A 24,700-nucleotide genomic window follows, 5' to 3' on the forward strand; every position below is an offset into this window, starting at 1 on the left:
GATGTGGAAACTGAGTCTCAGAGATGTTAAGGCCTCGCTACTCAACATGTGCATCTCAGGACCAGCAGCTGGGGCATCACCTGGGAGCTGGGAGGAAATGCAGAATCTCAGGTCCCACCCCAGACCCTGAATCAGAGTCCACATTGCCACAAGAACCCAGGAGACTAGAGCGGGAGAAGTACTCATTAAGGGACCTGCCCTCTGATACGCAGCCACGAGAGGAAACTGGGGCCTGAACCAGTTAATCCCAAATTAACAAATATTTCCTGAGCACCTACTATGTGCAGCACTGCGCTAGGGGAGGGACCCAGGAGACAACCAGACACATGATATCCGTAACCTCGTGGACAGTACACGAATATTCTCCCAAAGCGGGAGACACCCAACAAATATATAATAGCAGTTCAAGTGGTGAGAGGTGCTATCGAGAAAAATAATGGGGGGCAAAGAGAGAGGATGAACGGGGGGACATGTTAGAATCTCTCTTAGACGAGATGACATTTGGACAGAGATTTAAATGAAGTGGGAAAGGGAGGTATGTCGTGATTTGCAGAAACAGTGTTTTCCAGTGGAGGGAAGAGCAAGGGCAAAAGTCCTGAAGCAGGAGTAAGCCAGGCACACTAAAGACTCCCCAAAACTGAATGGATGTCTGGATGGATGGACAGGTGGGTAGACGAAGGGATGGCAGGTAGAGAGAGGTAGTAAGTAAGGTAGGAATAAAGAAGAAGCAGGCAGGGGCTAGATCCTGCAGGGCCTTGTAGGTCATAGGGAGGATTCTACTATCTTGTTCTAAGTATGAAGAGAAGCCATTGATATTTTTTTAACATTTTACTTTTAAGTAATCTCTACACCCAATGTAGGGCTCAAACCCAGAACCCCAAGGCCAAGAGTCACACATTGCACCAAATGAGCCAGCCAAGTGCCCCGAAGCCTTTGCTATTTTTGGGGGGGGGGCAGTGGGAAGAGATCCAACTTATGCTTTCAAAAGACTGCCGTGGCTTTTACGTGGAAAAGTGAGTAGATGGAAGCAAGGGCTGAAGAAGCAAACCAGTTAAGAGGCTTTTGAAATATTTATTCCCAACAGAAAGGAGTGCTGTGGACACTAAAACACACATCCAAGAACATTTGTTCATAACAGCAAATTCTCTTCAAAGCAGCTTTGTTCATAACAGCTCCAAACTGGAAGCAACCCAGATGCCATCTACAAAAGGACTGATCAGCAAATTGTGTGGTTTACTGCGTACAGTAGAGATAGGTAGTTTGCTTTTTCAGGGCTATATAGGATTCCACTGGGCAAATTCCGCAGTGCGGTTTGTTCATACCATCAAACCTTCCTTTTTTAATGTTAAAGATTTAATTTATTTATTTGAGAGGGAGGGGCAGAGGGAGAGGGAGAAGAAGATTCCCTGATGGAGGGAGTCAGATGTGGGGCTCAATCCCAGGACCCCCGGATCATGACCTGAGCCAAAGGCAGACGCTTAACCGACTGAGCCACCCAGGAGCCCCCACACCATCAAATCTTACACAGCAATGAAAAACATCTGACTACACACAACCACATGGATAATTTCAAGACATCATGTGAGCAAGAGAAGCCAAGCTTAAAGGAACATATGTAGTGGACTCTATATGAAGTTCAAGAATAGGTAAATACTGACTTCTGGTTCCTGCGCAAGATGGAGCAGATACACTTCTCCCTATTCCTCCTGCAAAGTAGAGCTAATGCCCTGGGCATTATATATAAAACAAACTTACAAAAACTCTAAAAAGGGAGAGAAGAGGGCGCCTGGGTGGCTCAGTTGGTTAAGTGACTGCCTTCGGCTCAGGTCATGATCCTGGAGTCCTGGGATCGAGTCCCGCATCGGGCTCCCTGCTCGACAGGGAGTCTGCTTCTCCCTCTGACCCTCCCCACTCTCATGTGCTCTCTCTCATTCTCTCTCTCTCAAATAAATAAATAAAATCTTTAAAAAAAATAAAAATAAAATAAAATAAAAAATAAAAAGGGAGAGAAGAAGGCAGACTGAAGGGATCTCAGGACCCAAGGAAAAACACAGCGGTGAGTTCTCTGGGTTTTCTTTTTGCCCCACATATCTCAGATTTGGAGCTGGGAAGTTGGCAACCCAAAAATACCAATGAGTGTGGACAGAAACAGCCTCAGGAAAGCCTCTTCTCCCTAGCTGAAGGACTAGGAAAGGCACAGTCTAGCCAGACAAAAATCTTTAAAACAATAAATGCCCTAGAGCCAAACACCATGGAAAAAACTACAGCCCCATCTTCTCTGCAGGACCAGACGCCAAGTGGGGAGCTGTGTCTGGGTGTAACCAGTGCCCCCTTCCCCTACCACCAATTGGTTATAGAGAAGAACAGGTGGGGAGCTGGGGCTTCCATCCACACCCAACGGTATGAAGGTGCCCCTCCCCCTCCACACTGGGTGGGGACCTAGGTGGCCTAGTAGCACTTCCGCCATCCCCGGCAGTAACAGGTCAGTGGAGGTCTGGTGGGAAGCCAGAACTCCCACCCCTGCGCAGCAGTAAGGAGGAGGCAGCCTTCTTTCCTACCAGGCTGCCAACTGAGGTCAAGTGTAGAACTGGACTTCCACCCCAACCCGGCATCAACAGGCACAGCCTTAGACCTGCTAAGACAGGAGATCTGAATAAGAGCCAGTGTCTCATAATGATACCCCAAAGTCCAGGATACAAGAGAAAAATCATCTGTCATACCAAGAGCCAGAAAAATCTCAATCTGAATGAGAAAAGGCAACCAACATATGCCAACGGCAAGATGACACAAATATTGGAGCTATCCGACAAGGAAGTTAAAGCTGCAGTCTTAAAAATGCTTCAACAAGCAATTATGAACACCCTGGAAACAAACAACAAAATAGAAAGCCTTAGCAAAGAAACAGAAGATACGAAGGAATATCAAACTGGAATTTTAGGACTGAAAGGTCCTCGGAGGGGCTCAACAGCAGGGTGGAGACAAGAGAAGAAAGAATCTGTGAACTTGAAGATAAAACAATAGAACTGACCCAATCTGCACAACAGATAAAGAACAGAGCCTCAGGGCCCTATGGGCCCATAACAGAAGAGCCAACATTCCTGCTGGGGGGGGTAGGGGCGGGGAGAGAAAGAGTGTGGGGCTGAAAAAGTCTTCAAAGTAGTGGCTGAAAAAACCCGTTGTCACCCTGAATCTCTGGAGTCTGTACTTACCCCCACGAGGAAAAGGAAAATGGGAGAAGCTACGGAATTTGTCTGAAGTCACACAGCTCATGGTGATTTGAATCAGGCCCTTTCCCCTTCCGGAGGTTGTCAGGCTTTAGGAAGCTCCAGAACCATCTGGAGGTTTGGATAAAATGGAGATCCTGGCTACAGCCACAAAGATGCTGATCCAGCAGGGGTTTCGGTTGTCTGTCGCCACATGACAAAGCTCCCCAGAACTTAGTGACCTAAAACAACGATTTATTGTGTTTTGCAATTCTGTGGCTTGGCTGGGTTCACCTGGGTTCACCCTTGGCTGAGTGCTTCGTCTCTTCTACAGCGGCCTCAGCTGGGGCTGCAGTGTCCGAGACAGCTTCTTCATCCGAGTGAGTGGCCCTCAGCTGACCCTGCCCCTCCACCACCCCCCACTTTTACCCCCAGGCTGTGGTCTCTCCAGCAGAGGATCTTAGACCTACTTACATCGTAGCTCAGGGCTCCAAGAGTAGACATTCAGAAGGACAAGTTCCAGTGTACATCTTGTCTTTCAATTATCTTATTTATTAAGCCTCTGCCTCTCTCACACTGGCCAATGTCACATTGCCCAAAGCAGGTCACAGAGCAAGCCCGGGGTCAGGGCGGCGGGGTGCGGGGCCCTACACCAGGATGAACCCAGCAGGAGGTGGGGATCACAGGTGACAGCGGGGAGCACTGATGTACCAGACCACCACAGTAGGTCAGCGGTGGGGCCCACACGGATTTGCATGTTCTATGACCTTCTTTCCAGGTAGCTCCCCACTGTGATGGGGATATAGGCGTTCCAGTGACTGCTGCAAGAACTGGGCCTATCGTATTCCTACACCTATTCTAGAACACCAACATCAAAGAGGCTTTTAAGTCTCCCCACCTGTTCTGGTCATCACCGATCAAAGGGAATGTCACAGACACAACCGCTCTCGGGGTGGGGGGGGGCAGCCACACAGCCACTGGGTCACGGGAACACTGTTCAGACGCTAGCTTCTCTAACAAGGGTAGGACTCCGTCCAGCCAGGTGGCCTTGCCCAGGTCAGTCCCTCCCCGGGGGTCGGTCTGCTCCCCTCAAAGTGAGGGCGTTGGCCCAGATGAACAAGCTCTAACCTCTGCACCACTGAGGGACCCTTTACATATTTCTTCACCCAAGGAGCTCCATGTTTGGAAAGATCTTTGTCTACCAAACAAACTGTGTGAGCTAAGACATTTTTAAAAAACTAGACAACAAATTACTTTTGACTCAATTAATTACCAGGTAGAGTTTCTGATCAGCGCGACATTACCAACACTTCTACGCTGAACTGATAAAACTCCCACCCAAAGCAAAGCGCTCTGAGGTCCTGCATGGACTGAATTGCCTCAGTTTGGGAAATGCTCAGTCTGGGGTCGGTTCTGGCAATATCCGAGCTCCTCTCTGGAATCTTGGAGGCCTCTAACTGAAATGGACCAGCCAGCACGCCGCCCTGCACCCTGGGGAAAACACAGGGTGTCTAAGGATGCACTGTCCATTGTGCTAGTCACTAGTGCCATTTGACTATTTAAATTTAAGTTCAATAGAATTAAATAAAATTGAAAATTTGGGGCGCCTGCGTGGCTCAGTCGGTTAAGCATCTGCCTTCAGCTCAGGTCATGATCCCAGAGTCCTGGGATGGAGCCCCAAGTAGGGCCCCCTGCTCAGTGGGGAATCTGCTTCTCCCTCTGCCTCTGCCCCTCCCCTGCTCATGCTCGCGCTCTCTCTCTCTCTCTCACTCTTTGTCTCTCTCCCTCTCTCAAATAAATAAAATCTTAAAAAAAAAATTTTTAAGTTGAAAATTCAATTCCTTAAAAAAAAAATAAAAATCAGAACCTCAGTTGCACGAGTCACATTCCATGTGCTCAATAACCATTAGTGGTTACCGTAGTAGGGTAGATACAGAACCTTCTCATCACTGCAGAAAATCCAAACACACAGTGTTGGAAGGTATCACCAAAAATACAAAAGCAGGGGTGCCTGGGTGGCTCAGACAGTGAGGCATCTGACTCTTGATTTTGGCTCAGGTCATGATCTCAGGGTCGTGAGGTCGAGCCCCATGTCAGGCTCTGCGCTCAGTGTGGAGTCTGCTTGAGATTCTCTCTCTCCCTCTGCCCCTGCCCCCGATCTCTCTCTCTCTCTCAAAAAAAAAAAATAAATAAAACCTTAAGAAAAGATACAAATGCAGGCATGCCCAACACTATCCATTTGATGGGGCCCAAAAGGAGAGCTCCTACACATCAAATTCTAGCTGCTCATAGGATACAATGGAAATGCATTTCTTGGGGAAAAAAAAAAAAAATTTTGGCTCCAAAACAGTGCAAAAATCACACTTAGGGATGCAGCCAACTACATTTCTTTTTAAGATTTTATTTTTAAGTAATCTCTATACCCAACATGGGGCTTGAGCTTACAACCTCAAGATCAAGAGCCATGTGCTCTACCAACTGAGCCAGCCAGGACCCCTGGAATGCAGCCAACCTTTAGAATCATGTACTATGTTTAAAGAAAGATGATTGGGGTGCCTGGGTGGTTCAGTTGGTTAAGCGTCTGCCTTTGGCTCAGGTCATGATTCCAGGGTCCTGGGATCGAGCCCCGTGTGGGGCTCCCTGCTCAGCGGGGAGTCTGCTTCTCCCTTTCCCTTTGTGCCCCGCCCCCGCCCCCGCTCATGTTCTGTCTCTCACTCTCTCAAATAAATAAATAAAATCTTAAAAGAAAGAAAGATGATTAAGATCTTGATAAAACCGCATGACCAATAATATCTGGGGTAGGCCACCAACTCTGGCCCCTACCCATAACCCGCCCCTTAGGATTCCACCCCCTTGCTCATCCTGACAAATAGGAACTTCTTTGACCCTGCAAGCCCTGTGGGGTTGTCTATTTCTAAAGGGCTGCTCTGCAAGGGGACAGTGTGGGAAAGATGGTGGGTTGTCTGATTTACCGTGAAAGTAATTTTTAGGAGCAGCCACTGTTGGTTGTCTAACCAACAGGTGGTCCTCCTTTGCACTTGCTGACCGGAGTCCCAACTGCATCACGAGAGACTCAGAAGAAAGGCTGAGTGGCCGAAGGCAGGTTTTCCCAACTTCAGCACTATTGACATTTGGGGCTGGTAATTCTTTGTTGTGGGGTTGACCTGTGCTTTGTAGGAGGTTTGGCAGCATCCCGGGCTTCTACCCAGCAGATGCCAATAGCAGCCCCCCTCTGAGTTAAAATAACCAAAAACTCTGCAGACATCGCCAAATGTCTCCTGGGAGGGGCAAAATGAACCCAGGTTGAGAACCACTGGCCTAAGGCATAAACTCTAAGCCAGTGGTTCTCAAACTTGAACATGCATCAGGATCACCTGGTGGACTTGATAAAACAGATTGCTGGGCCTCACCCCCAAAGTTTCTGATTCAATAGGTCTGTGGTGGGTTCGAGAATTTGCATTTCTATTGAGCATCCAGGTGATGCTAACACTCCTGGGTCAGGGACCCACTTTGAGAACCACTGGTCTAAGTCATTTGTGGCATTCCTGTTCCCCCGGCCAATCAGACCGGAGAGAAAGAGCTTCCAGGAAAGGTTTCCTTGTTGATGATAAGAGGCACTTGGGAAGAAACAGTCCCTTCTTCTTGAACATTGTGGAGTTTGCATGAGATGTCTGGAGTTGTGGCAGCCATTTTGGGCTCCCAGAAGGCTCTAGCTTGAGGGCTAAACCTACCCACTGAAGATGGAAAGCTTGTTCCTGGCGGTGGTTGAGTCACAGAATTAATGCTGGAGCCGTCTTCAGGAGATCTTGGTGAGCAAGATAGCAAGTTTTCCTTTTATTTTAAGCAAGTAGTTCCCAAACTTTACTGTCCATTAGAATACATGGGAAACTTTAAAACTCATCCCACATCAATTAAGTCAGAACCTCTGAGTGTACAATCCAAGAATCAGTATTTTTTAAGTTTCCCCAGGTGTTTCAACGGCCAGCCAAGTTTGAGAACCCTTGCTACTCCAAGTGTGGTTGAAGGACCATCAACATTAGCATTATCTGAGAGCCTGTCAGGAATGAAGAATCTCAGGCCCCACTCCACACTCTGGGACCTATTCTCAGAGCCTGTATTTTCACAGGTAATATATGATCTGTATACACAATAAAATTTGAGAAACAATGGCTTAAGCCATTATGAGTTGGTTTTTCTGTCATTGGCATCCCAACTGTTACCATCTCCACAGCTAACACATCTGAATACAGGAGTTACACATTAAATCACATTGAAATAATTCTTTCAAGAGAGGTCCCAACGGTCTTCCCAACACTGGAGAACACTGTGGCCATGTCTCATACAGTTGACCATGCCCATACCTACAACACAGGAATTCCACTTAATGGCATACACTCTTGAGAAAAACTTACATATGCTCAAGAAAACAAACATAAAAATGTCCTTTGCAATTTTGTTACATCAGGAAAGGAAGAAAACCTAAATGTCCATAGTTGGGGAAATTAATAAATAAATTACGGTATACTCATATTATCATGATATTAGTTAACATTTTTTATTTTTTTAAGATTTTATTTACTTATTTGACAAAGAGAGAGAGAGAGCACAAGCAGGGGGAGCGGCAGGCAGAGGGAGAGGGAAAAGCAGGCTCTCCACTGAGCAAGGAGCCCGATGTGGGGCTCAATCCCACGACCCTGGGATCATGACCTGAGCTGAAGGCAGACACTTAACCAACTGAGCCACCTCTAGTTAACATTTTTAAAATTAATTTATTTATTTGAGAGAGAGCTAGAGAGCGGGCGTGCATGCTTGCATGCAAGTTGGGGGAGGGAATGAGGGAGAAGGGGAGAGAGAATCCTCAAGCAGACTCCCTGCTGAGCGTGGAGCCCGATGCAGGGCTCCACCCGGGACTTGATTCCACCACCCTGAGATCATGACCTGAGCTGCAACCAAGAGTTGGACACTTAACTGACTGAACCACCCAGGCATCCTAACATTAACATTTACTGAGCAGATACTTCCTTTTATAAATGTTTTACATGAATTACCTTGTTTAACCTCATAGCATCCCTATTAGGCATGCATTACTGGAATTCCCATTTTACAGAGGGGGAAACTGAGGCACACAGCAGTAACTTGCCCAAATTACTGCACAAAACCCATGGAGCAAGCTGGGATTTGAAACCAAATAGTCTGGCCCTAGAACTGACCTTCTAATAATTATAGCAGCCTGCCTGGTGGGGAAAAATATCTTCCCTGACCCTGACCTTTCTACATAGACGTGCCCATTCTTTCCACATACACATTCATGTCTATCACAGCACCTGTAATATTTAACTGTAACTATCACTTTCATGCAATCTGCTGGCCCCTCTTAAAGTGCTTTTCAACCCAGATGCACACAAGAATTACCTGGAACACTTCTTTTTAATTGTGGTAAAATACACATAACATAAAATTTACCATTTTAACCATTTTTAAGTATACAATTAAGTCTATTCCCACTGTTACGTGACCATCGCTAAAACCCATCTCTACCACTTTTTCATCATCCCAAACTGAAACTCTGTCCCCATGAATAAACTCCCCATTCCCCCTCTTCCACCAGTCCCTGGTAATTACCACTCCACCTTCTGTACCTACGAATTTGCCTAATATACGGACCACCTCCTATTAAGTGTAACCACACAATGTATCTTTTGTGGCTGGCTTCTTTCACCCAGTTTAATGTTTTCAAGGTTCATCCATGTTGTAGCTTGGGTCAGTACTTCATTCCTTTTTTAAGGCCAAATCATATTCCATTGGAGGCATCTGCCCCATTTTCTTTATCCATTCATTTGCCAAGGGACACTGGGTTGTTTTCACCTTTGGGCTACTGTGAATAATGCTGCTATGAACATTGTGTTTCGGTATGTTTTCAGTTCCTGCTTTCACTGCTTTTGGGTAGATACCTAGAAGTGGAATTTTGGGTCATATTCTGTGTTTAACTTTTTGAAGAACTGCTCTACTGGTTTTCCACAGCAGCTGTACCATTTTACATTCCCATCAGCAATGCAGAAAGGGTTCCAATTTCTCCACATCCTCACCGACAGTTGCTACTTTTTTTTAATAATAGCCATCCTAATGGCTGTGAAGTGATATCTCATTGTAGTTTTGATTTGCATTTCCCTAATGATTAATGCAGTTGAACACATTTCAAGAGCTTATTTGCCACCTGCATCTCTTCTTTAAAGAAATATCTATTCAAATCTTTTGCTTATTTTTAAACCAGGTTCTTGGTCCTTTGTGGAGTTGTAGGAGTTCTTTATGTATTCTGAATATTAATCCCTTATCAGATATATTATTTGCAAATATTTCCTCCCATTCTGTATGTCATCTTTCATGCACATGTTTCATGTCTGAACTTTTCAAACACATGGTTCTCCAGCACCTTCCATGCTATGCCAGGTGCATCCAAGGAGATAAATAAGATCTGGCCACGGAGTCAGCACCAGGGAAACATGGGTAGACTCAGGAGAGACCAGAGTCAGATGGTAATAGGGTGCTGGACAGTGTAAGGCAGGTTGTCCACACCACGGAATCAGAGAGGTCTGGCTGCAGGGGAGGGCTGCCTGGAGGCAGGGCTGGGGTACAGGCTTCAAGGGCCAGACAGGAAGGGGAGTTCAGAGGAGGAGGAGCTCCAGCAGAGGCATATAGATGGGTACACCTGGAGCAAAGGTGGAAAAGCTTCCCAAGGAGGACAGAAGAGGAAATATTTGTACCAGCAGCTGACATCTGCTGGGAGCTTCTCTGCCCATGCTTTTCCACTGTTACGTTTCCTCATCTTTAAACTGGGGATAGCAGCAGTCCCTGGTGCACGGGGCAGCTGGGCGGATTATGTGACCTGGGACAAGAAAAGCCCCTGGAACCCTGCCTGATGTGGAGGAAGTGATCAGTAGTGCCAACCAGGGATTTCTTCATTATTATCTCCTTTAATCTCAATAGCAACCCTAAGAGATGGATACCATTATCTCTATTTTTTGCAAGAGGAAACTGGGGATCAGAGAGGTAAAGTCAGTGCCCTAATATCACCCAGCAGGAAAGAGCCAGGATTGAAACTCCATTCTGTCCGACTCCAAAGTTGTGCACAAATCTTCTACAAAACTTGGGAACAGATGCTGGATTCCTGGAACCCAGAGCTGGAGGGGGCCTCCCAAAGCCACTGTGTCTCCTTCATTTTGTAGAAAAAGACAACCAGAGAAGGTTGGTGATGGCGCAGAGCCCCACAGCATGGCAGGCTTGCAGGGGAACTGGGGCTGAGGCTTCCAGTTGGACTGATGGGCAGGACAGATCACCACGTTGGCCTCAGCCTCCCCATGAGTCAGGAAGCACCGAGTGCCCCAAACTGCAGCCCAGCTCAACTAAGAGCGCAGTAGGGAGCCCGGGCGTTACCCTGGAGGAGGAGGCAGGGCAGCTTCTGCACTGAGGGCTCAGCCACCTGCCACCCACCTCAGGCTGGCCGAGGTCTCCCCCAGGGGCTCCCAGTCCCCCCCCCAGCTTAGGCCTGTATCACAGAGACCCCCTGAAGGGCCCCCACCACAGCCTCTTACCCACCACAGGGAGGAAGTCAGGCAATTACAGATGACCTTTGCAAGGGAGCAGAATGTAAAGTGGAATCCATTTGCCTCTGCAATCTTCATAATTACCACAGCAATTATTCCCAGCGAGCCATTGTGACCAAGCTTCAGTGCAGGTGCTGAGCCCCCACCGTGCTGTGGTTTCTGCCTGCCCCCCCCCCACAGGCTGCCTTCTGTCCCATGGCATAATCGGCTGCAAGTGCACAACCTCTCCACCCTCCAGCCACAACCACAGCAGGGGCTGCCGGTGGCTGGCTTCAGCCCCATTGCAGAAATGAGCAAACAGAGGCCCCTCCTCACTGAGGACGAGGAGCCCGTGAGCAGCTGAGACTGGGCGGGAGCTGGCCCCTCACACCTCATCTGGGTCCCCTGTATTCCCACTCAACAGTTTCCTGGGTGAGGCGGAAAGACCCTCTGAGTCATTTTCCTCCAGAAACAGAGGGAAATGGATACACAAGTAGCACTCGTGGTATAATTTAGGGAAGCAGTTTCTAAACCTGGATGTGTGACAAAATCGCTTTCAAAGAAAATGCACATTGCTAGTACCTGCTCTGGAGAGTCTTGAGTCTGCTGATCTGGGGTAAAACCCAAGTGTCTCTGTCTTGTTTTGTTTTATTTTTTACTTTTTTTTTTTTAAAGATTTTTTTATTTATTTATTTGAGAGAGAGAGAATGAGAGAGAGCACATGAGAGGGGGGAGGGTCAGAGGGAGAAGCAGACTCCCTGCTGAGCAGGGAGCCCGATGCGGGACTCGATCCAGGGACTCCAGGATCATGACCTGAGCCGAAGGCAGTCGCTTAACCAACTGAGCCACCTAGGCGCCCCTGTTTTATTTTTTAAAAGTTCCCTCGTATGATTTCAATAATAAGCCCAAGCTTGGGAAACATTAGGAGGTACAGGAAGGAATTCCTGAATATTTTCTGTTCTTTCCCTCACTGTCGACTCTTCTAACAACCCAAAGCACCTTCTTTTTCACATCTAAATAACCCCTGGAAGAGGTAAGGGAAGAGATGTGAGTCATTCACACTTTAGTATAAAGAATTTTACTCAGCCAGCTTTCTGCCTAATGTCTAGCCTAATGTCTAGCTGACAATCTGCCCATATACGGGAAGAGGAGGATAGGAATTAGGAGTGTTGAGCCTGGGTTGAGCCCAGTCTGACTCTTGGTTTCTGCTCAGGTCATGATCTCATGGGTTATGGGATCGAGCCCTATGTCAGGCTCTGCACCCAGCGGGGAGTCTGCTTGGGATTCTCTCCCTCTCCCTTTGCCCCTCCCCCTATTGGTGCTCTCTGTTTCTCTCATAAATAAATAAATAAATCTTAAAAAAAAAAAAAGGGGGAGGGTTGAGGAAAGAGAAGAGAGCAAGAAGAGGGAAGGAACAGAGATGCTCCTGAAAGAGGTATTAAGAGTAAGGCGCTTTGAACCGAGCCAAATGACTTGACTCGCATGTCTCCAATGGGAGAAGAGAGAGGCTTGAACTTGTAGTAACTGACACTCATGCCGGAGTCCAGACGGTAACCAGTGCCTGCCTGAGCCGCATGGGGGGAGGCCAAGCACAGCCCACAACTGCGGGACGATCTAACTCCTCGCAACTCAAAGGGTGGTCCGTGGACCAGCAGCACCGGCACCACCCAGATGTTTGTGAAAAATGCAGAACCTGGGCCCACCAGATCCTCCGACTCCGAATCTTTTAACAAAATCCCCAGGAGATTTTTGAGCACGTAAGAAGCTCTAGTCCAATTAGCAGTTAGCCCCAGAGAACCTCGGGCATTACCCGCTTCTAAGAGAACATGAACGGGCAACAGGCAGGGGTACCACATAAAACAAGCGGGGGGACTGGGGAGAGGGGTTAAACCCCACCACTGAGCTGGCCCTGAGCTGCTTTCTAAAGGAAGGGAGGTGGGCATAGGCCAATAAGATGAAGAAGTAAAGTTGGGGCCCTTGACTAGGGAGTCCATCGCTGGGTGCACGGCTCACTTTGTCACTAACGTGAGGGTGTCATGGGGCCCAGAGGAGCTACGATGAGAAAGCACTTTGGAAACTGTGAACCACTAGACAGAGTGAGTCACTGCCGCTGTTTCCTGGTGTCCTCAGGAGACCCCACGTACGCCTGGCCTCACAGGCAGCCAAACTTACCTGTTTCCTTCCCATGACTCTTCAGAGCTGGAATCTCAGGCTGAAAGGAGTCGGACAAACCAAGTCGCGTGACGGTGTTATTTTCTGATAATGTTTTAATGCATCTGCCAGGATCTGAAAAGACCCCTGGAAATGGGTACCAGGTACAGTCAGGTGGGGGTGCTCCAGGCTCCCCAAATCTCACAGCCACCCACCTGCCAGGGCGGGGACACCCTGTCTGTACCTAAGAACCAGTGCCGTCTGGACCACCACAATGGCTAAAAGGAAAGGACAGACTATCTCAAGTGTTGGCAAGGATGAAGAGCAACCAGAACTCTCAAACACCACTGGTGGGGGGTGAAAAATGGCCACTTGGGAAAACCACTTTGCAATGCCTACCAAAGTTCACCGCATGCACACCTCAGACCCACACTTCCACTCTTGGCTATATGCCCCAGGGTCACCGTGCATGTGGCCACCGGACGCCGTGCATGAATGCTCACGGCAGCGGTATGGTACCAGGCCCAAGCCACCCAGATGCCCACCGACAGTGGGAAGACTCAACTGTGTGCAGTGACATGTGCTACGCTGCCCCTGCTTCGGGCCAAAGGCGCTCCTACCCCAGCTGCGGGGGGAGCTCACCGCTGACAACCCTCAGTCCCTCCCCAAGAACTGCCTCCACCTGACAGACCTCTCCAGGCGGGAAGCTCACCTCCAGTAACTGGCTGCCCCCAGGTCCGGATCCCTCACCTTAATGCAGGACCCCTGTGAAGCTGCTGACACTTTCCAGGGCTGCAGGTGGAAGGGGGAGCACGCTGCAGGGGCGATGTCTCTGGAATCGGGAGAGGCTGGGGGAGCAGTAATTTCTTATAAGGCCCGAGGGATGGGCCGGCTGTAGCTGGGGGCTCTCGTGGCCTGGAGAAAGACAATGAAAGGCTGAGAGTGATGAATCACTAATTCAAGGCCAAGGGTGAAAACCAAGGGCCTCCTTAGCTGCATAAAAATTCTCCCCTACAGCTGAGGGGGAGGGAATAGCCGAGCAAGAGACAAAGAGCTTCATGATAAGGGGAGGAGAATGTCAGAGATGGTTGAATTCTCAGCCCTTGAAGAGTCTGTGGCACCAAGGTCAGGCCTTGCTCTGGAAAGAGTGGGACTTGGAAGTGACCCCTCAGAGCCTAGCATGCCTTCACACTGAAGACAGCGCTGAGGATCCTCCCTCAGATCTGCCCCCCCCCCACCTCGCCCTGGCCACCAGCCCAATATCTAGGGTAAGGCACACATCGGCCCGGCTGCCGAAGCCAGGAGAGCACTCGGATGCCAGCTGAGGGCTGGATCAAGGGGTGGGGCGGGCCACGAAGCTGGATCAGGGAGAGGTAATCCCACATGTAAGAGTCAGAGGGAGAAAGCCCTGACCACAGCGGGCGAGGCAGAAATGCCCGGGCTGCCGTATCAGACAGCGGAAAAGGAAGTCAAAGCCTCAGACACATTCGGTGGATGTGCCAGGCAGGCCAGAAAACCCACCCGGAGTCTACCTTCTGGGGCGCCTGAGTGGCTCAAATGGTTAGGCGTCTGCCTTCAGCTCCGGTCATGATCCCGGGGTCCTAGGGTCGAGCCCTACGTTGGGATCCTGGCTCGGCGGGGAGCCTGCTTCTCCCTCTCCCTCTGCCCCTCCCCCTGCTCATGTTCTCTCTATCTCTGTGTCTCAAATGAATAAATAAAAAAATCTAAAAAAAGGAGTCTACCTCCTGCAGGACTGACAGGCCCTCCCTTTGCCAAAGCCATAAGGAACATGGTGGCGTGAGGGGGGTCCCAGCAGCCTGACAAGCTTAGGGGTGAGTATCCTTCAAAGACCCGAGAATAGGAGCTGTTGTTACAGAACTGGGTGCCCTGACGGCAATGAGATGATAGGATCCCCCAATAAGAGGCCAAGTCACAGCGCTTCCTCATCAGAAGCAAGGTGGGTGCAATGATCACAACTACGGGCAAGGTCAGAGCCACGGCTGGGATGGCCTGAGCCGCAGAGCTATGGGAACGGTTAACAGAATGCGGGGCGCCTGGGCGGCTCAGTCGTTAAGTGTCTGCCTTCGGCTCAGGTCATGGTCCTAGGGTCCTGGGATCGAGCCCCACATCGGGCTCCCTGCTCAGCAGGAAGCCTGCTTCTCGCTCTCCTATTCCCCCTGCTTGTGTTCCCTCTCTCTCTGAGTCTCTCTCTGTCAAATAAATAAATAAGTAATCTTAAAAAAAAAAACAAAACCCAGAACGTGGCGGCCCCTGGGGGCAAGCCGGATAGACAGCCAACAAGGACACTCCCCCTCTACAGAATCAAAAGAAACCAAGGCCTGAGGATCAATAAAAGTCATGATCCTTTGCCCGATTTCCAGACCAGAGCAAGGTTTCAGATCTAAGTGACTGAAGTAGAGACCAGGTCCCCCCGAGGAAGGGCCCCGTGACCCCAGAACAAATATATGTGATAATGATTTGAACAACCCCTCCCTTGAGGGACTTACACAGCCATTTCTCAGGGTAAGCATCACTGGAGGAGGAATACCCAGCATTTCAAGGCCTATTAGACATGGGGTCCAAACGGGTATCAGTCCAGGGCCCCAAACAGTCATCACGGCCCCGTTTGGTGGGAGCATAATGGGGGCCAGATGCCAAATGGATTCCTGGCCCAGGTCTGGCTCCCGGGGAGTCCACTGCGTCCACCCTGTGCCACTCTGTACAAGCTAGGGGCAGTCACCTCCCCTGTCTGGGCCCTGGTGCCCACTGTGCGAGGGAAGGGCTGCCCTAGGCAGGGAGGCTGGATGAGCAGGGTGTAGACTCACATCCTGATGTCCACACTGCTGTATGAACACCCGGAGAGTGCCCTGGGAATCCACCAGACCCTGTTCCGATCTCGGTCCTGCCGCTTCCTGGCAAGTCACCCTTGGGCCCACTTTCACCTTTCTCATCTTCTACAAAGCAGGGATGACGGCACCTACTTCACAGGGTGGCTGTGAGAACCACCACGGGAGACCAATGTTTCACAACACCTCCTCCTTCCTCGCTCCCAGCTGACGCCAGTGCCGTTGTCAGGAGAAATTGGGAGCAGCCTGTCGAGAACACCCCCACACTCACTCGCCACGCCCCACCGCCCCCCAGCTCTGCCTCCCAGGCACCCGGTGCTAGCCCCTGGCCTCCTGGCTCGCCAACTGCAATGCTTGGACTCTCCCTCCACACAGACTCCTTCCCACCAAGGGAGAAACAGAGTTTGTTTCTCTCATTAAAAAAAGGGGGGGCAGAGCGCCTGGGTGGCTCAGTCGGTTGAGCGGCTGCCTTCGGCTCGGGTCATGATTCCAGGGTCCTGGGATCGAGCCCCGCACCAGGCTCCCTGCTCAGCGGGAAGCCTGCTTCTCCCTCTCCCCCTCCCCCTGCTTGTGTTCCCTCTCTTGCTATCTCTCTCTGTGTCAAATAAATAAATAAATTCTTTAAAAAAAAAAGGCCCCCCAGAACTGCACACTGCCCTCAGTTCCTGCCCCATGGGCCTGCTCCCATCGAGGACACTCCGAGAAGGCCGTCCACAGGCCCTCCTTCCCAAAGCCCCTCCAGTCAGGCTCTGGCCCTCACTGGTCACCACTGGCCCCCATGGTGCCGAAGCCCCAGCCCCTCTCTAGTCCCCTTCCCACTGCCACATGGCTGCCACCCCATCGGCCCTGACATCATGGCCTTCCTGCTCTGGACACCACACTTTCACCGCCATCTTTCCTTGACTCTCTATGGCCCGCACACCCAGGGCTCAGCCCTGGGGCCTCTTCTCTTTCTTGGGCACATCTACTCTCCAAGTGATCCCCTCTTATATTTCTAGCCCCAACTCTGGCACTGAACTCCAGCCTCATAAATCCAACCACCCCCTCAGGCTCCCATCTGGATGTCCAACAAGTTGACCTGTCCCCAAAGGACTCTTGATTGCTCTGGAGCCGGCTCCAACCCTGGTCATCTCTATCCCCCAAAATGACATCACTGTTCACCCAAATGCTCAAACCAATGATGGAGAGTCCTCTCCTTCCCTCACCTCCACATCCCACTGACTCTCCCCTCAAACTATACCCAGACTCCAGCTACTCTGCACTCCCTCTGCCATAGACGGTGGGTCAACACCATCATCTCTCGCTTGGAGGACTGTGTGGCCCCCTAACAGGTCTCCCTTACACCCTTGCCCCCTACCATCTATTTGCCAGACACTCCTCTTTTTAAATCATAAATATAATTTTGGCATGTCACACCCCCACCCTCTAGTGACTCACTATCTCACTGAGAACAAGACCCAAGGGCTTGCCTTGCCTACAGGTGGAACACAGAGGGCCCCGACCTGTTTGCTTACTCTCACCTCCAGCCACTCTCCCCATCCCCTTCTCCCTTCCAGGCACTTTGTCCCTCTGTGTCCCTCACACACATCAGGCTCTTTCCTGCCCCAGGGCCTTTGCAGGCGCCCTCCCTGTGCTGGGATGGTCCTCCCCTGATGTCCACAAGGCTCATTTTCTTGCCTTGTTAGGTCTCTAATTCATGTCTCTGACCCCTAACCTATCTAAAATAGCCAGTCCACCCCATCACTCCCTAGCCCCTTCTGTTTTATTTTTCCTTTGTAACACTCATCACTCCCTGATGTTATTTTTTTTAATTAATAGACTTTATTTTTAGAGCAGTTTTAGGTTCACAGCAAAACTGAGCAAAAAATACAGAGAATTCCCATATATCCCACTCCCCCGTTTCCCCTACCACCAACATCCCATCACTGTGCTTGTTATAATCAATGAACCAACACTGACACATCATTGCCAACCAAAGTCCATAGATTACATTAGGGTTTGCTCTTGGTGTTGTACATTCTATAGATTTTGGCAGACATATAATGACATGTATCCATCTACTGTTTCATTGCCCTGAAAGTCCCCTGTTCTCCATCTATTCACCCATCCATCCCGCTCACCCTCCCTCCCTTTCCCCAAACCCTTGGCAACCATGATCTTTTTATTGTCTCTGTAAGTTTTGCCTTTTCCGGAATGTCATATAGCTGGGATCACAAAGTATGCAGTCTTTTCAGACTGACTTTCCTCTCACTTATTAATTTCTTTAAGGTTTCTCCATGTCTTTTGTGGCTTGATAGTTCATTTCTTTTGAGTCCTGATTAGTATGCCATTGTCTGGACATACGAGTTTATTTATCCATTCACCTATTACATGATGTCTTGATTTGCTTCTAAGTGTTGGCAATTAAATACCTTGACATTCACAATAAACAACAGTAGGTTAAAGGCACTGATGAGTCCTGCATAAAGGAAACTCTTTACCTTGGGTGTACCTGGTTTTTCCCAAATTAGACCACTGACAATGCATCCAGTGCACTGGATAATGCAACTTCCGACCTCCTGGGGCCACAGGAGCACATCCCAGACAAGCCCTCTGGGTTGGGGCAACCAAAGAAGCTTCTCCTTGAAAGAAGAGAAGCTGAGAGCCACAAAGCAGAGCTGGAGGCACTGAAGTAAAGAGAATGGTTAGGTCTGGGGGTTTGAAAGATGTAGGTCAGGCTAGGGTGAGGACCCCAAGAGGAGTAATGGGAACTAAAATGGGGACCTGACTCTGGTGCCCTATAGCCACATAGCAACTGGGTGCCCCTCTGCCTCTCAGTGTCCCGATAAGGCAAGGAGATCAGGCAAGGCTGGTCCCTACAGCCCAAGGCCCTACTGCCCAGAGCTTCTGAGGCTATGGGTAGGTTCTTAGGTTGGTTTCTAGAATTCAAAAAGCATAATGCCTCTAACACCCAGACTGAGTCTCTAATTACCATTCCTCATTAAATGGATCCACGGAGAAAAGACAACTCACAGAAATGAGTAAAAAAAATGTGCAAGTCATATATCTGACAAGTGTATCTAGAATATATAAAGAACTCTGAAAACTCATCAATAAAAGGACAAAGTATCCGATTAAAAATTGGGGAAGGAGGGGCGCCTGGGTGGCTCAGTCGGTTAAGCATCTGCCTTCAGCTCAGGTCATGATCTCAGAGTCCTGGGATCGAGCCCCACATCAGGCTCCCAGCTCAGCCGGGAGTCTGCTTCTCCTTTTCTCTCTGCCTCTCCGCCGAGCTTGTGCTCTCTCTCTCTCACGATCTCTCAAAAAAATAAATAAAATCTTTAAAAAAACTTGGGGAAGGATGTGAAAAGATATTTCTCCAAAGAAGGTATACGAAAGGCCAATAAACACATGAGAAGACGCTCAACATCATTTGTCATTAGGAAAATGCCTATCGCAACCACCATAAGATGTTACTTTACACCCACTAGGATGGCTATGATCAAAAAGATGGACAATAGCGGGGTGCCTGGGTGGCTCAGTCGTTAAGCGTCTGCCTTCAGCTCAGGTCATGATCCCAGGGTCCTGGGATCGAGCCCCGCATCGGGCTCCCTGCTCAGCGGGAAGCCTGCTTCTCCCTCTCCCTCTCCCCCTGCTTGTGTTCCATCTCCCACTGTGTCTCTCTCTGTCAAATAAATAAATAAAACCTTTAAAAAAAAAAAAAAGATGGAAAATAGGGATGACTGGGTGGCTCAGTCAGTTAAGCGTCTGCCTTCAGCTCAGGTCATGATCCCAGAGTCCTGGGACTGAGCCCCGCATCAGGCTCCCTGCTCAGAGCCTGCTTCTCCCTCTGCCTACAGCTCCCCCTGCTTGTGCTCTCTCTCTCTCTCTCTCTGACAAATAAATAAAATCTTTTTAGAAATTAAAAAAAAAAAAAGATGGACAACAGAAAGCACTGGGGAGGATGAGGAGAAACTGGAACTTTCATACCCTGCCGGTGGAAATGTGAACCAGTGCAGTCTGGGAAACAGCCTGGTAGCTCCTCAAAAAGTTAAAAGTAGATTTACCATGTGACCCTAGGTATAGATCCAACAGAAATGAAAGCCTATGTCCGCTTGTACCTAAATGCTCATAGAAGCATTACTCGTAACAACCCAAAGGTAGAAACAACTCAGACGTCCATTACTGGATGAGTGGATAAACAAAACGTGTATATCCATACGATGGAATATTATTCAGTCATAAAAAGGAATGAAGTCTTGACCCAGGCTCCAACATGGGTGACCCTTAAAAACAGTACGCTAAATGAAAGAAGCCAGTCAGAAACGTCTTGTATGAGTCCACTTACCAAATAAGCATTATCTAGAATCAGTGACTTTATAGAGACAGAGAGGAGATGGGTGGTTGCCAGGAGCTTGAGGGAGGGGAACTGAGGAGTAAGTGCTCAAGGGCATGCGGTTTCTTTCTGGAGTGATGGAAATGTTCTGGAATTAGATAGTGGTGATGTTGCACAACTTTGTGAATGTGCTAAAAGCCACCGAATTATATATTTTATTTTTAAAAAAGATTTTATTTATTTATTTGACAGAGAGAGAAAGAGAGAGAGCACAAGCAGGGGGAGCTGCAGAGGGAAAGGGAGAAGCAGGCTCCCTGCTGACTAGGGAGCTGGACGAGGGGCTTGATCGCAGGACCCCGGGATCATGACCTGAGCCTAAGGCAGAAGCTTAACATACTGAGCCACCCATGCGCCCCCAAATTGTACATTTTAAAAGGGATAAAATTATGGTATAGAATTACATCGCAATTTTATACACACACACATACACACATATATAAATAAAATGACCCAGAGCTCCCTGAAGAAATGGCTGATTACAGCTCTGAGGAGCCTAGAACACCTTCATTCCAGAAAGCAAGGACACTTCCAAACACAGTGCACTTGTGTGAAAAGGATACCAGAGTTAACTTGAAGAGGCTCCCACTGGCCAAAAGTGGGACAACTTAAGCATCATTGAGAGTAATGAATACAAGGACTGAAACTCATCAAATTTATAAAAATCCATAACGATAATAAAAATCAAAATATAAAAAAACTTTAAAAGTCTGTTAATAACCGAATGTCTGCAAGAATGTGGAGCACTGAGATCGAGCACACACTACCTGTACGTGTGGGGACTGGTACAACCACTTTGGATAACAGTTTAGCACTATCTGGTAAGTGTGAAGACACACCCCGTGACCCAGCAATTCCACTCCTAGGTTTATACCCTGCAGAACTGCATGAGTTGGGGGGCGCCTGAGTGGCTCAGTCGGTTAAGCGTCTGCCTTCAGCTCAGGTCATGATCCCAGGGTCCTGGGATCCACCCCCGCATAGGGCTCCCTGCTGAGCAGGGAGCCTGCTTCTCCCTCTGTGTTCTCTCTTTCTCTCCCTTTCCCTCGTTCTCGCTCCAGTAAATAAATAAATAAAAATCTTTAAATTAAAAAAAAAAAAGAACTGCATGAGTGGTTTATTCAGAGAATGTTCAGAGTAGCATTCTTCACAATAGCTGTAAATCAGAAACAACCATGATCATGTAAATCCTAGCCTGGATAAGTAAATCATGGTCTATTCACATATTAGAATACCATACAACAAGGAAAAATGAAAGAATCACTACTACAAAGAACACTCTAGATGCATGGTAAAAAGAAAATGCTAATTGAAAAAAAACCCAGCCGGGACACCTGTGTGGCTCAGTCTGCTGAGCATCTGCCTTTGGCTCAGGTCATGATCCCGGGGTCCTGGGATCGAGCCCCGTGTCGGGCTCTTGGCTTGGAGCCATTAAAGAATAGTAATTCTATTAATTAAAATTCAAAGAGAGACAGAACTATTTGGTTTTGGATGCATACTTACGTGGTAAAACCAAAAACAAAGCAGCTAATAACACTAACTATTTGGAGTGGTGGGTCCCTCTGGGAGGGAGGCCCAGTGGAGGAGAAGGGTGCTAGGGGGCTTTTGTGACTATAGCAATTCTCTGGTTTTGACCTACATGGTAGTGACTTGGATGTTGGCTTTGTATTGATTTGTTAAAACGTATAGCCTAGGTTATACACTTTTGTATTTTAAAATGAGATAAATACTCACTGGTCACCTTTGGAGGTTGCTAGAGCACCAACTCACTTTTTTCTGAAGATTTTATTTATTTATTTGAGAGACAGAGAGAGAGCACAGGAGGAGGGGCAGAGGGAGAGGGAGAAGCAGACTCCCTGCTGAACGGGGAGCCTCACATGGGGCTCGATCCCAGGACCCTGAGATCATGACCTGAGCCAAAGGCAGACGCTTAACCGACTGAGCCACCCACGCACCCCCCCCATCATTTCTTTTAAAACTGATAAATAAAGGGAAAGAATCAAGCCTTTATCCTACTATACATACCATATTTCAGAATAACAAAATAAATGAAGAGGGAAAGTTCTTTACAGAAGTCTAGCTAATGCAAACAAAATGATTAAATTAGAAAATCACCATCTGGTGAGGAGGAAAGTATGATGGAAATCAGATGTTGACTTGCAGTAAGGGTGGGGTGGCCACAGCCCTCGGGGCTCCCACCTCCCCTGCACCCCTGCAGCCGCTCTGGGGAGCGCCTCACTCCCCTGCAGACCGAAGCACTCCAGCCATCCAGACAAGGCTGTGAACAGAGTAACTATTCCACTGGCAACAGGAGGATGGGCTTTTTTGCATGTGCTTTGCTTGCTATTTCCTGCCCAAAATTTACACAAATATTCCTGGAGTTCTTGCCAAGGGGGGCACAGACCCCTCCTGGGAGTAGCCCCTGGCAGGAGCCTCGAAAACCTCAAATTTGGGAAAGAGCCTGGCCTCTAGCACCCAGCTCAGCTGAGCAGTGGTCCAGAGCAGCCTGGGGATGTGATAGGAAAGGGTCCTGGGGGGGGAGCAGGGATCTCAGAAATCTGGAGATGATGCAAGTAGGGGCCCCCCATCCCCAATCTACTGCCTCGCAGACCCCCATCCCCAAGGCAGTGGGGGGGCCCTCCTCGCCCTTCCATACCTAATGCGGCAATGTTACAACTTAAGTTGCTGACTTGATTTCTCCCTGTCAGGCTTGTCTTGACCCTGTTTGGGAAGTGAGGAGGCGCAAAGGAAGCCTGCCGTGATTTGCCACCCCACCCCCAGCCCTGTCCAGGGGCACCCAGGCCAAGCCAGCTTTGTGGCTTATCAGGCCAGCTGGTGTGAGGGGGAGGGGCCCCCAATGCACAAGGGCCCACCCAGCCAGTCAGCCCCAGTGACAAAGGGGCTGGGGAAGGGGCAGAGGCAGGAATCCAGCGCCCTGCACGGTGGGGTTAACCTCCCATCAGAGGTGCCCTGTCTGGGGCCTGGCCAAGTGGGGCAGGTGAGATGGCAGTTGGTCACCCAACACTTGGGGAGCAGGACAGGGTGGCAGCCTGGTGTCCGATGGAGCTGCTGATAAAGGTGACACCAGATAGCCTGCTGTAGGCGGGGCCGGGGGAGGGGGGTGGGAGTGGGGAGAGCCGTGTTCAGACCCAGTGTGAATCCCAGCTCTATCACACATTCGCTAGGGACCCTGGTCCGAAGCCTTAAGCCCCGCTGCAGCCTCATCTTGCCCATCTGAATGCGGTGCTGTGAGGCTGACGTGTGCTAATCCCCACGAGGGGTCTAACACGTGTGCATGCTGTTGTTACGGAAGCTGGGGCTCAGGGCTCCGCAGGGGTAAGCAGGGTGCAGACGGACACATCCACAGCCGGGAGGGGGCTCACTCGCCATTGAACGGCCAGCACCCAGGTCAGTACCGCACACGGCTCTGGATACCTATTTGTGGAACGAACGAATGAGAAGAATATCAGGAACCAGCAGCCACGAAGAGAGACCCAAGGAAGAATCAGAGCTCAAATTCCAGGTCTGCCCCTTCCTGGATGTGCCACCCCAGGCAAGTCATTCCACCATCCTGCCCCCCAAAACCTGGGCTTCTTCATATATCACACAGGAATAGCAGTCATTAGCAAATACTCCAGGCACCTGGGTGGCTCAGTCGGTTAAGCATCTGCCTTCAGCTCAGGTCATGATCCTGGGGTCCTGGGATCGAGCCCCGCATGGCGTCCCCCGCATGGCGTCACGTCGAGCTCCCTGCTCAGTGGCGAGCCTGCTTCTCCCTCTCCCTCTGCCCCTCCCCCTCCGCTCATGCTGTCTCTTGCTTTCTCTCTCTCAAATAAATAAATAAAATCTTTAAAATAATAATAATAAATAAATAAATACCTCCCTTGCAGCTGATGGCTGGGCTCACAGCAGCAAATGCATACAAAGAAAGTGGAGAAGGGGTACCTTCTAAGATGCTCCATACCACTGTCGCCCTCTCCTGAGAGTTGGCAGGGGCTTCTGGGTGAGTGGCCTCACCCAAGATGCCTGGGAGGTTATACCCTCCCCCGGGGTAGGGGGCAGCCAACAACTACCTAGTAAGGGGGTCCAAGAGGCCTGGCCCCTTGCCTCCAGGCAGGACCCCATCCCTGGCACTTGCTGTCCCCCTCTCAAGCGCCCTGCAGACACTCTCCCTCCCTTCTGTGGGCCTGCCTGCAGTAAATCACTTGTCTTGGGTTATGCTTCCCAGCATCTGACCTAGGACAGGAAGTATTTTGTAAACTCTGAAGCATTGTTTTATTTTCCAGGAAATGCTGAAAAGAGAGGAGCTGACTGGGAGCCTATAAGTGAAAGGGGATGTCTGTCTGTTCTGTGGGCAGAGTCCTGCTGCCCTGCCCTCACCGAGCTCACAGGCAGGTAGGGGAGCCGGGGAGGGGAAAGCAACAAGACTGTTAACATCAAGGATGGGCAAGTGCTACGAAGGAAACGAAGGAAACAAGGAAACTAAAGCAGGGGCAGGGGATGGAGAAAGGCAGCAGCTATTTTGTCCTTAATTTTAATTCAATTAGCCAA

Source organism: Neomonachus schauinslandi, chromosome 8 (assembly GCF_002201575.2).
Source record: "Neomonachus schauinslandi chromosome 8, ASM220157v2, whole genome shotgun sequence".
In the NCBI taxonomy this organism is placed as follows: domain Eukaryota; kingdom Metazoa; phylum Chordata; class Mammalia; order Carnivora; family Phocidae; genus Neomonachus; species Neomonachus schauinslandi.